Below are 13,034 nucleotides of genomic sequence, written 5' to 3'. Positions count from 1 at the left end.
GTAAAACAAACCCTAGGCTTGACAGCCTTAGAAAGTCATCAAGGTGGGAATCAACCTAAAATTGGTATGGCCTATTCGTGAACACCTTTACCCTAAACCAGTCTGGACTGTGAAGTCGAAAAACAAGTAGCCCTTGTCGACTCATTATCTGAGTGGAAGATCAGAAGATCATGTTGGGATAGCGACTAGTTTATTGACGAGGAACTCGAAGTAACAGTTGATGGGGATTACTGAAGTGAGCTAATCACCTATAATTATATTCGATTATTTCTATTCTTCAATCTCTCGAATTTTATATATTTATGTTATTTTATTTTATTAATACATAAAAATAATAAAAACTCCTTTTTATCTTTACTCTCGTACTATAACTGACTTAAAGTACTAATTAGATCTTTTTGTGTTTAGGTTAAATTTTATCTAACACTCGCCTCTGTTGGCTTTGATCCTCGGAGTACACACTTACTTCATTGTAGCTATATTACAACTGAACCTGTATACTTGCAAATACTGCCTCATTTATATATCTTTTACTGCAGTATTCGCACTCTGGATGTTAGTACATTTGGAGGCGGTCAGTGTCATAGACGAGTGGTTGACACGGTCATATGTGTTACATGTTCAAGGTAATTTTAGATCCAAATGACATCAATTAGTTACACGGTCTAGAAACAAGATTGTCTGTCTCCTTTCACACGGTATGAGCTTTGTCACACGGTTGAGCCACACAGTCATGTCCCTTCACCACATGGTCCCTACCTTGTCACACGACAGTGTAACACCTATTTTCATTATTTGCCTATATTTTATAAAAGTTTTCTTTTAATCTAGAATCATTCCCTGGTTTGTTTTAAATGTTCTTTTTGTAAATTATTGTAAATTATTACGAATTGATCTTTCTGGTTTTGTTTGAGTTATTAGTAGCCTTGTTTTGCATTTTTCCTATTATTTTCTAAATGTTTCAGATTGGTTCTAATTTAGTTCTTAACTTGATCAAAGGTTTTCTAAGCCTGACTTAGACTTGATTTTGATTGTAATGCACTTTTAACATGGAATAAACTTATATTGTGATAGCCCATTTCTAGGTCAAATCAGAACAGTGGTTTTGGGACCAAAAATTCTAAGTATAAATATTTATTTTATTATTTCTTTAAGGTCAACAACATGATAAAATAATTGTGTGAAAATCCGTTAAGAAATTTTGTTGATTGAGTGCTTAATTTAGCTAAAAGGACTAAATTACAATAGGTGCCAAACTTGAGTTCCCTTAGCTAAAGGTGTTTAAGTTATTATGAGATTTTAATTGGCGGTCCTTAAATGGTAATTAGCCCACTATACTTTTGGGTGGACAAAAATGGACATGGTTAAGTGAAATTTTAAAGTTATGCATTAAGGGTATTTTAGTAATTTGACAAATAAAGACAAAATTAACTAAATAAAAGTGTCTATCTTCTTCAATTTCATCCCCCATAACCGAATTTTACAAGGAAGACATAGCTAGGGTTTGGCCAGCTTTCAAGCTCGATTGTAAGTCCGTTCTTGTCTCGGTTTTGATGATTTCTATATTTTTGAGATTGTTGTAACTTGATCTAGCTATTTCAAGGACTAATTTGAGAGAAAGTCGAAGTCTAAAATTTTAACCATGTTGAATATGTTTGTATTTTGATACTTGATGGTAGAAATTGCATGTTTGCTATTAGTTAAACAACATCGTAAAGTGATTTTTGGTAAAATTTTCAAATAGGGACTTATTTGTAAAGTGTTGTAAAATGTGTGGAAAAGTGTGAATAAATGAAAAATTTCAGTTGTTATGAGTATGGGTAAGTTTCGACTAGGCCTAGGTTGTGAAGAAATTAAACAAAAATTCATTTTTATGAGCCTAGGGACTAAGTTGTAAAAATGTTGAAATGTTAGGGGATTTTTTCCATAATGTGATTTTGGACTGAATTGAATAGCTTGATGATTAAATATGTTAAATGTGATATTATTGATCAAGAAAAATGAAGTTCGAGTCTAGATCAGGGGAAAAACAAAGTAATTGACGAATAGATCATTTTCGCCATTTTTGTAACTGAGGTAAGTTCGTATGTTAAATAAGAATTATTATAATTGTATTTTAAATGCTTTAATATTGCATAAAATTTATGAACAGCTCTACGGACACATTTGACAATGATTCAGCAAGCGAGAAATCTCGACTGAACTTTACGAATAGATTAGGATACAAGTGACATGTCACTAGGGTACCATGTTATGTGATCCGGGTGCTGGTCCTGTACATCGTATCGGTGGTTGAGTATACCGACATATGTTGTGGTTACTTGACAGCTTGTGTGAGCAGCATCGTGTAGCTACGTATCGACTGACAGCTTGTGTGAGCAGGCCCGTTCATGGATTGAGAGCGAGCATATATATATGCATATTGAGAAAGAGGTAGCAAGGGCTACATATGTGGCACTTTGTGTGTGTCATTTCCCGGGTATCTGATATTATTCCAAGTGGTTCAACGGGTATGTCAAGGGTGAGGGCCAGTGTGAAATTATTACAAGTTGGTACAAGTATGTACATAACACTTGCGATGGTTAGATTCATGAAATGGAGAATTCTTGGTAAGATGTGATTTAGTGAATTATAGCCATGAGATTTATTACGATTTACATCATCTTATATTATGCTACTTTCATAGGACTGCATGGTAAGATTTGCTTATTTCTTGCATATGAGCTTACTAAGTTATATAGCTTACTCCATTTTATTTTTCCATGTGTTATAGTGTTACCAAGTTAGCTCGGATTGGAGATCATCGGAGATCACATCAAACTATCAAATTGTAGTTTTCGGCATCAATGGTCTTAAACAATTTGAGTATATGGCATGTATAGAAACTTGGTCATTTTGGTATATGTTGTCATTATGAAATTGGCCAAATGTGTTGGCTTATATTTGTTTAAGGTGATTTGGTATTTAGCCATGTAATTGGCTTATTTTGGTTAAAATGGTTGTAAGCCTATTTATATAAGTATATTTGCTAATGCCTTTTGTTTATGTGTTTTGTAATGGGTTGCTACATGCTTATTTATGGCTAAATAGCTTTGTTACTAAATGATTGAGTTTGGTGCATTGGTATGCTAGAAGACCTATATGATACAATACATGTTAATGGTAGCCATATTGAAGCTTGTAAAATGTGAGTTTGGTATGATTTGGTTTGGTAAAATATGATGTTGTAAGTATGTTAAGTGCTGATAATGAAATGGCATGATTTAGCCTTGATTGTGGATGTTCTTTTTGCCTAAATATGCTATGATTTATGTAATTAAAGTTTTGGATAAGTGTGTGTGCAAATAAGGGTGACAAATGGCTTGGCAAATAGCCTTTATTTTGTCCACACTAGTATGTATCTAGGTCGTGTGTGACACACGCTTGTCCTATGGGCATTTGTCTAGGTCATGTGTCCCCTGTACCTAAATTTTAAGAAACAGAATGCTCAGAATTGAGCACACGGGTAGAGACATGGGGTGTCTCAGCCATGTGAGGGACACGGCCTCAAGCACTGGCGTGTGCCCTGGACGTGTGAAGTCTACACCTATTTATAAAAATTAAATTAACCACACAGTCTAGAACACGAGTGTGTGGCTTGACCGTGTGACTTCAATTTGTTCATGCCTTGCAAGTCAGAGAGTTACATGGGTTAGGGACACGGGTGTGTGTGACCACACAGCCTGCCCACACGGGCGTGTGACCCCTGTACATGGCAAAAATTTTCTAAGTTTTGTAAAAATTTCCTAAGTTCTCAGTTTAATCCCAGACCACTTCAACACATGTTTTTGGCCTTGTAGGCTTGTATTTGGGACTTTATGATTGAATGCAAATGATTTTTAATTTGGTTGAAATTTATGACTCGAAATTATATGATTATTTGCGATGTAAGTTCGGTAATGCCTCATAACCCTGTTTTAGCGTCGAATTCGGGTGAGGGGTGTTACATATATTTATTGATTATTGAATATTAATGAATAAATTGCTTGCAAATGTTCTAATTTACTATTTTAGCATCCTATAATTTAGGTTCAGTGACTGGACAAGGTGTAGGTTGTTACATTATGCTAGCTTTTCAAAATGCCAAAGCTTCTGTTCTCCTGGCAGCTAAGCACGACAACCCAAAATCATTAGATAAACTCAGCGTTTTCATTTTAAAATTTGGTTTTCCAGAAACATGCAGAACCCCTAAAATGGTTCGAAAAACCCTTAACTTCATTTTCTTAATCTTGTGTATACCAAAGGACTTGGGCTTTATAAGCTTACTGGATTCTTTAATTTTTCGACTCAAATCTCTTGATCTTCGCTCCATGCAAAGTCTCCTGTAACTATCTCTTCTTCGGAGCAACCAAATAAGAAGGTGAAGAAGAGAAAAGAATGAAACAAAATTAAGAGGAATATACTTATGGATTCACTTATAACCTTCACGCACGATCTTCAACCATTTAGGAACAATCCATTGATAACCATTTTGTCACCCACTAATGAACTAGATTGTTTCAATCCAGTCGAACCAGACTTATATTTCAACCATGCTCAAATAACGTTTCAAACTTTTCTTGATTTTACAATAGAGACCGCGAGTTTATGGTCTCTTTCAATTTAACCCTAAATTTGTTCCTAATTTTTTTGGGTTTAAAGGAAACTGTGTGTGACAATCCGTATCATATAAACCATTACTGTTTTGTCAAGTAAGTTCATACAGTATAACTAAACTTATATTGTTGTCGTGTTATGCTTAATTATGTATTCGTGATTTGTTGATAGTTATGAATTGTGATATATGTTGAGGTTAAATCCTGATGAAAATAGTAAAAGTTTCGTATACGAGGTTACAAGTTGATTCCCGATCGTATTAAGCTCTAGCATTTGTTACGGACTCAAGGATACATGTATATTAAGCCCTGGATAAGCTATTTGTTGTGTAGGTTTGACCCATAAGGGTAACTAGACACTATTGTTCATGATTAGCTCAGACAAAAAATTGATATTTGTTGTGCAGGTTTAACCCGAATAGGTAACCAGACACTATTATTTTCACTTGTGTACTCAGTGCTTTTACGATGTTTCATCGAGAATAAATAAAAGACGGAAATGTTAAGATATGTATTTGGAATTGGCAATTGAATGTTCATGATATGAATATGAGATGCCAATTTGAATTTGGGATGGAAGAATGAACCTTTGAGGTTATATGTATGTTTTCAAGTTCATAATGTTACTTATTTGATGATGTGCATTGTGCCTTGATAAGGTTTAATTGCTTTGCATATTTAACTGTATAGGATAAGTAATTGAGGTAAGTAAATGTTTACATTATATTAGCTTACTATGTAATTAAAATACTTACCTGTGTTACTACATCTTTTTGTAGATTTTGGACATATGAAACATGTCGACAGGATCAATGAGAAGCACAGACCTATCGTCACTTAGTTCGGTAGACTTTTGAATGTTCAAACTTAGTTATTTGTGGCATGTTCATAAGATTGTTAAACTTGTATAAGTTCATGAATTTGCTTTGGCATGGTTATGCTTGTATAAAAGTTTATATGATAACTTGTTATGTGATATATGATTATTGTCAACCTTGGTTGTAACACCCCTAACCCATATCCGTTGCCAGAATACGGTTACGAGGCATTACTAGATATTACATGTCATTCACATACTTTTATGCGTTCATTATCGTAAACTATTCACAAATATTCACATTGTTCATTATGAAGTTATACGAAATCTTAAAACATACGTAAGAGTGGTTTGCGATTGAACCGATCACATATAAAATTTCTGAACACCTAGAAAAAAATTCTTGAAATCAAAGGTCCCACACCCATGTGAACAGGCCGTGTGTCTCACACGGCTACTAGACACGCCCGTGTCACGGGCCGTGTGAAAACAGGTCATACATACTGACTTGAACCACACGGCCAAAGACACGCCCGTGTGTCAAAGCTGTGCTCGAAACTGACTTGGGTCACACGGCCGACCATATGCCGGTGTGTCTAGCCCGTGTACCCTTCAAAATGGCTACACACGCCCATATGCCAAGGCTGTGGTCCTCATATGGCCACCAGACATGCTCGTGTGTCTCGGCTGTGCTTGAGACTGACTTTTAATTGTAGGACTACCCCAGGGGACACACGGCTGTGTAACATGACCGTGTGTCACACACGGATGAGACACAAGCCCGTGTCTCCACCCGTGTAGAAAAAAATAGGCCATTTGCAAAGCCAATTTGCCACCCTAATCTCAAGCACACATAACAACCAAAATAGCATCATTTCAATATGTCTTATAGCAACCAAAACCTGCCATTTCATACTCATATCATGCCATCAATTCAAAACCATTTCAACTAATTAATTCTATATTCAAAACATACTCAATCATTATACTAAAACAATCTAACATATAAAGGCAATTTATGCATCACATATATCACTTATCAAGCACTTAACTTAAGCCAATTTAAATGGCTAAAACATATCAACATTTACATCATTAATAAGCCAAATCACATGACTAACATCTTAGCTCAAAACATATCAAAATGATACTAGCCTATACATGCCATATACCATATATAGAAGCTTCAAAAGTACCAATAAATGATTGATAATGTGATAATGCTCCTGATGATCTCAGAGTCCAAGCTAGCTTTGATTATCTAAAAAACATAGACAAACAACACACAGTAAGCTTCATATCTTAGTAAGTTCATTGTTAAGCAATTCAATTCATTAATTAATTACAATTCAATCTTATAAACATTACCAAAACAACATCTTATTGACACAAACCTTCCTACCATATCTCAAAACATGATTCATTATCATCTCATTGATCTTTCTCAACACAATGTTCAAATAGATTACGTACATACTTGTACCATCTAGTACTAATCTCTTTCTCTAACTAGTCATTACATGTACCATCTAGTACTAATCTCTTTCTCTAACTAGTCATTCTTTTATCCGTTGCACCATGAAGGATATAAATTGAACACTCTCGAATCACAATCGATAAGTACCTATACCATGGCCAGTAGCCAAATCAACGTAACTTATCCAGGAGTACCTATACCATGTCCCTTAGCCAAATTAAGATAACTCCTCTTTAAATACCAATATCATGGCCTGTAGCCAAGTCAAGGTATTATTTTCACCTAAAGTGGCGATATCATGGCCTGAACCCAATGTCTTAACTTAACAACATTTTATCACCATCATAATTGTATTTAAGGTTTACTAGGAAGTTTCACTTGTCAATTTCATCGTCAAACATCTCCATATATTCGTATTCACAGTTTAAACATTACCTACAATATCATAAACAAATTTTATACAATATCAAAGCATATAACATTCAGTTATAATGAAATGAACACCTACGAACTTACCTCGGTCGTAGAAACAACGAAACTAGCCGATTAATCGAGTACCTCGATCTAAGTCTCAGTTCCTCTTTTCTTAATCTTAATTGCTTGAATATTCAAAAACAAATGAAGAATCCTAGTTGTTCTTATTCTCCCTTTAAATTTGGCTATCAAGATGATAATGGTACCAAAATTTGATTTTGTTTTACTTAATAATTCATTATTAAACAATTTACTATTTTAACCTTTATTAAACCATTTAAAAATCATCATATTAATGCCTATTTATGTCAAATTTCACTCTCAAAGGTCTAATTACAACATGAGGACTTCCCATTTAATAACCCATGACAAATAGACACCTTTATCATATAGAATGCAACTTTTGTATTTTACGTAATTTGGTCCTTTTTATAAAATCGAGCACACAAACGATAAAGTTTTCACATGAAGTTTTCACACAAATCACATATCATGCTGTAAACATAGAAAGTAATATTAAAATATTTTTCTGACCTGGATTTGTGGTCCCAAAACCACTGTTCCAATTAAGGTCTAAATCGAGTTGTTACAACTCTCCCCCTTTAGGGATTTTCGTCCCCGAAAATCTTACCGATGAATAGGTTCGGATATTGTTCTCTTATAGCATCCTCGAGCTCCCATGTAGCTTCTTCGATCCCGTGCCGATGCCAAAAGACTTTCACTAAAGAGATTTTTTTTATTTCTCAATTTTTTAATTCCTCTTCATATGTCATATTATATTTAATTTCAACCTCAAATGGAGAGATCACATGCGAAGGATCAGATCGATAACGTCGAAGCATGGATACATGAAATACATTAACAATCTTTTCTAGCTCAGATGGCAATAATAATCTGTAAGCAACTGGCCCGATACGCTTAATAATCTCATACAGCCCAATGAATCTAGGACTCAATTTGCCTTTTACGGCTGAATCGGAGTATTTTCTTCTATGGTGAGACTTTCAAAAACACTTTGTCTCTGATCTAAAACTCAATATCTTTCTGTTTCAAGTCTGCATACGATTTCTTACAACCTGACGCTGCTTTCAGACTATCATGAATCACTTTCACTTTCTATTTTGATAAAATCAACCCCGTATATCTTATTCTCACTGAGTTCAGTCCAATACAAATATTTTTGGCATTTGCCACCATACAAAGCTTTGTAAGATGCCATTTTAATACTCGATTGAAAACTATTGTTACACGTGAATTCAATCAAGGGCAAGTATCGTTCCCACGTACCTTCAAACACAAGAATGCAACATCTCAACATATCTTCGAGTATTTGAATAATCAAGTCGAATTGACCATCTGTTTGCGGATGAAAAGTAGTACTGAAATGTAGCTTTGTACCTAATGCATCTTGCAACTTCTTCCAGAACTGTGATGTGAATATCATATCTCTATCTAAAACAATAGAAATAAGTACTCCATGCAATCTTATAACCTCGGAGATATACAACTCAGCAAACTTGTCAAGTGAATAATTTGTCCATATAGGGATAAAGTGAGCTGATTTTGTCAATCAGTCGACAACAACCCAAATTGCATCTTACTCTAAGATAGGGGCAAACCCGAAACAAAATCCATAGTTACTCTATCCCATTTCCACTCAGAAATCATAATTAGTTGAAGTAACTCAGACGGTACTTGATGCTCAGCTTTAACTTGTTGACATATTAAACATTTCAAAAGGAATTATGAGATATCACGTTTCATACCAGATCACCAATAAAGCTGTAATAGCCCAAAATTGGGTCTAGTTGGAACAGAGGTTTCGAGACTGCAAAATCTGAGATAGAAATAATTATTTTATGATTTTTAAGGTCTATGATATGATTGCATGATTGTGTGAAAATTTCATGAAGAAATTCTATGCATAAAGTGCTCAATTTGAAGTTAGGGACTAAATTGAATAAGTTGCAAAACTTGCATTCTAGAAGTTTCTAGTATGAAATTGCTTTGAAACATCAATTAGGAGGTCTTAAATATAAATTTGACCAATTTCTAAGTGATGGAAAAAAATTGGACATGGATGGAATTTTTGAAAGTTTAGTAAGGAAGGGCATTTTCGTCATTTGGTAATTAAAAGAAATAAAACGGGAAAATAAAGCCAAAATTGACTCATGTTTTTCATGGAGGCCGAAATTAGCATGGGGGAAGCCATGGCTAGGGTTTTCAAGCTTTCAAGCTCAATAGTAAGTCCGTTCTAACCCCGTTTCTCAAGTTCTTAACGTTTTTGGAATCCCGGTAATTTGATTAAGCTTATTCTAGCAATAATTTAAGCTAGGGTTCATATTTGGAAAAATACCCATAGGTGAAATGTGTTTATTTTTCTGTTTTATGATAGAATATGAGGTTTTAAATTATGTTAGACAACTTGTGCTACTCGGTTTTGAGTTAACACGAGTAAAAGGGCTGAATCGGTAAAAATACCTAATAGTCATAAGTATATGTTAGAGTGAGAATTTGATGTTGCCATAGAAGGGAAAAGTGATCAGCATGTCATAAAACATAAGAATAAGGGATGAAGTTAATTCCCGAGCCTAGGGGCAAAAGTGTAAATATGCAAAAGTTTAGGGACAAAATTTTAATTTTCAAAAAGTTTGAGTTAAGGACTGTTTTGAATAGTAAATTATTAGATAAATAAGATATGATGTTTTAGATCCCGAAAAATGAGATTTGAACCTAGAATGAGCGAAAAATCGAAAATTGGGAAAGTTGGTAAAATGGTCGTTTTAGTATCGAGGTAAGTTCATATGTATAATAAGCAGTAATTTATGCATGTTTCAATGTAAAATTGATATATTTGTTATGATTTCTGAGGAGTTGAAAGTATGTAAGTTGGTATGATAATAATACAGCAATAATGCTGTAATTTATATTTGAAAGTTAAATTTAGTGAATTAATTGAATTATGTTAAATTAAATGATTATGGTGCCAAGTTTATGAATTGATTTAAAAACATGTCTGTGGTACATGAAGTGCATTGAATTATCATACATAAATGTGATTTCTATGATATGGATATTATGGGAAATTGTAAGTTCATATGATTTTTAATAAGGCAATGTGCAATTTAATGTTATTGCCTTGATATTAAATGAGATGTAAGTTTATATGTAAGTAATACATCAATATTACTTGTATTAGGATATTTTATAATAATATTGGAAATATGTTTGTGGATAATTACTTGATTGGTGAAATTGTACTGTGAGATAATTAATTTTTAGTGAAGAGAGGTCAGAACTGTCAGAAAGTGAAACAGGGGAAATTTTAATGAATAAGCTGTACTAATTGGCTAAACCAAAAATTATGAAAATTTTATGGTGGAAAGATATGTGCGTCTAGTTTGATGTGAGAATTTATTAGTAAATTGTGAAATCGTACTTACAAGGATGCTATATACATTAAGGATGTGGAATGGAGAGGAGGAGGAGGAAAATAAATATATGTGGAATACATGGAATGTGACACCCCTAATTTGACCCTAGTCGGAAAGCGGTTTCGGGACCGCTAAACCGAGTCACCAAATTATTTGAATATGATATTTATTGTCTAAAATAAATGTGTGAAAATTTTAAGCTTCGATTTAGTAAATTTCATGTGAATTTAGTCAATAGGACTTATGTGTGACATTTTTGAAATGTGATAGATCAAAACATAAGGACCTATTAGTGCATGTTGAAAAAGGGGGGACTTGCATGTCAATTTTTCCCCCCATCTAGTAGTGGCCGGCCATGACATTAGGATGGACAAAGGGTGATAGGCAAAACATGTCATAGACATGTTGTGTTGGTGCATCATGAGAGGAAACAATAAAATAAAATAAGGAGTATGGGTAATAAAATAATAATGGAAAAGTAAATGATGATGAAAAAAATTGTCTCATCCATGTTTCCCCCCCCTTTTGCCGTGAATTGAAGAAAGAAAACAAAAAAAAAAGTGTTCATTCTTGAACATCTTTGGCCGAATAGAGGAAAGAAAGGAAGGGGAAAAGCTTGAGAAAATCGGCTATGGTGGTTTGCTAGACTAAGGTATGTTTGATGTTGTCCTTGAGATTCATGCATGTTTTTAGTTGTTAGTTTGAGTTCTACCTAGCCCATGGTTTAAATCTTTGCTATGAGATGGAGATGATATTCGGCCATGGGTGTTGTCTTCTTGGTTGATGTTTGATGTTGTGGTGATGAGGCATGAAGATGAGTTAAGTTTCGGCTAAGGTGGATTTGTGTTGATGTCATTTGCATGCTAAGTGTAAAGCTTTGTAATGATACATGTGATGGTGATTGATGACTCTTGGATTTTCTATTTGGCATTTTTGAGTTAGACATTAAGTTCTTTGTGTAACCCATGACCAAAATTGAATGGTATGGTGTCTTGATGCATTCGGCCATGGTAGAAAGTAGATGTAAAATGGTAGTAAGGTGAAGTGCAAAATGTTAGTATTTGATTACTAGTGTATATATGCGTATTAGCCGAGTTTTGAACTTGAAACAAAATGATATATAAGCAATACAAGTAACTATACTTGTAGGAAGTATTAAGCATATAATCGGCCTCAACATAGATATGCATATTCGGCCATAGGAAGAAGATTGGTGTTGCATGTATTCGGCTAGAGGCAAGCATATTGATGCTTTTATCTTGGCTTAGACAATCGGCTAAAAGAGAGTGTGGGCTAATATGTTGAATTGATTTATGATTTCATATGTATGTGACTTTAATGTCTAATGTATGTATATATGGGCTAAGTACCTTGAGTTCCTCTTTTGATGCTCAAATGATTAAATCAATTTATTTGTTAAATTAAGCTCAAGAGCTTAGAGGACCAAAGTTGGATAAGGGAAGGGAAAAAGTGATCGAATAGCCGCCGAAATTGTTCGACCACATCCGAGGTAAGTTTTAAGTGTTTAAACGTTGAGTAAATTCAATTATAATAGGACATGATGAGTTGATTTAATAAGATATGATGTGGCCATGATATGTTCTAAGCTCAAATGGTAAGTTCTTAAGTGTTTGAGCTTGGGAATTTAAGGGTAATTTGAAATAGTCTGCTTCGGACAGCAGCAGTAACGTGACTTTAGAAAATCACCATAAATTTATGGACTTGAATTAGAGGCTGAATGAGACATGAAATTAAAGCTTAATGAGTCTAGTTTCTTATAAAAGAAACCGTGTAAGCAAAGGAATTTCCGATAATGATATGTTTAAAGTTGTGTGAGACGGTGTCAGAATGACTCCGAAATTCCCTGTTTTGTTTTTAGAAAATCATTATAAATTGTACAAAAATGGTTATAAGATAAAATTTATATGCTTAGACTCCTTAATGAGTCTAGTTTCAAATGAAATCAAATACAACACATTTTGAATTCTGTAAAATGAGAAATTTGATTCGTAGTGAAGAGTGGTCAGATTAGTCAAACAGTGAAACAGGGTAAAATTTAAGAAAAATATGGTCTTGATTGGCCAAACCTAAAATTCTGGAAATTTTATGGATGGAAGATATACGAGTCTATATTCAGGGAAAATTAACGGCAAGTGATTTGGAGTTTTGTAGCTCGAGTTATAAATAATTTAGTGACT

Source organism: Gossypium hirsutum, chromosome A11 (assembly GCF_007990345.1).
Source record: "Gossypium hirsutum isolate 1008001.06 chromosome A11, Gossypium_hirsutum_v2.1, whole genome shotgun sequence".
NCBI lineage: Eukaryota > Viridiplantae > Streptophyta > Magnoliopsida > Malvales > Malvaceae > Gossypium > Gossypium hirsutum.
This window is presented reverse-complemented; position numbering follows the sequence as displayed.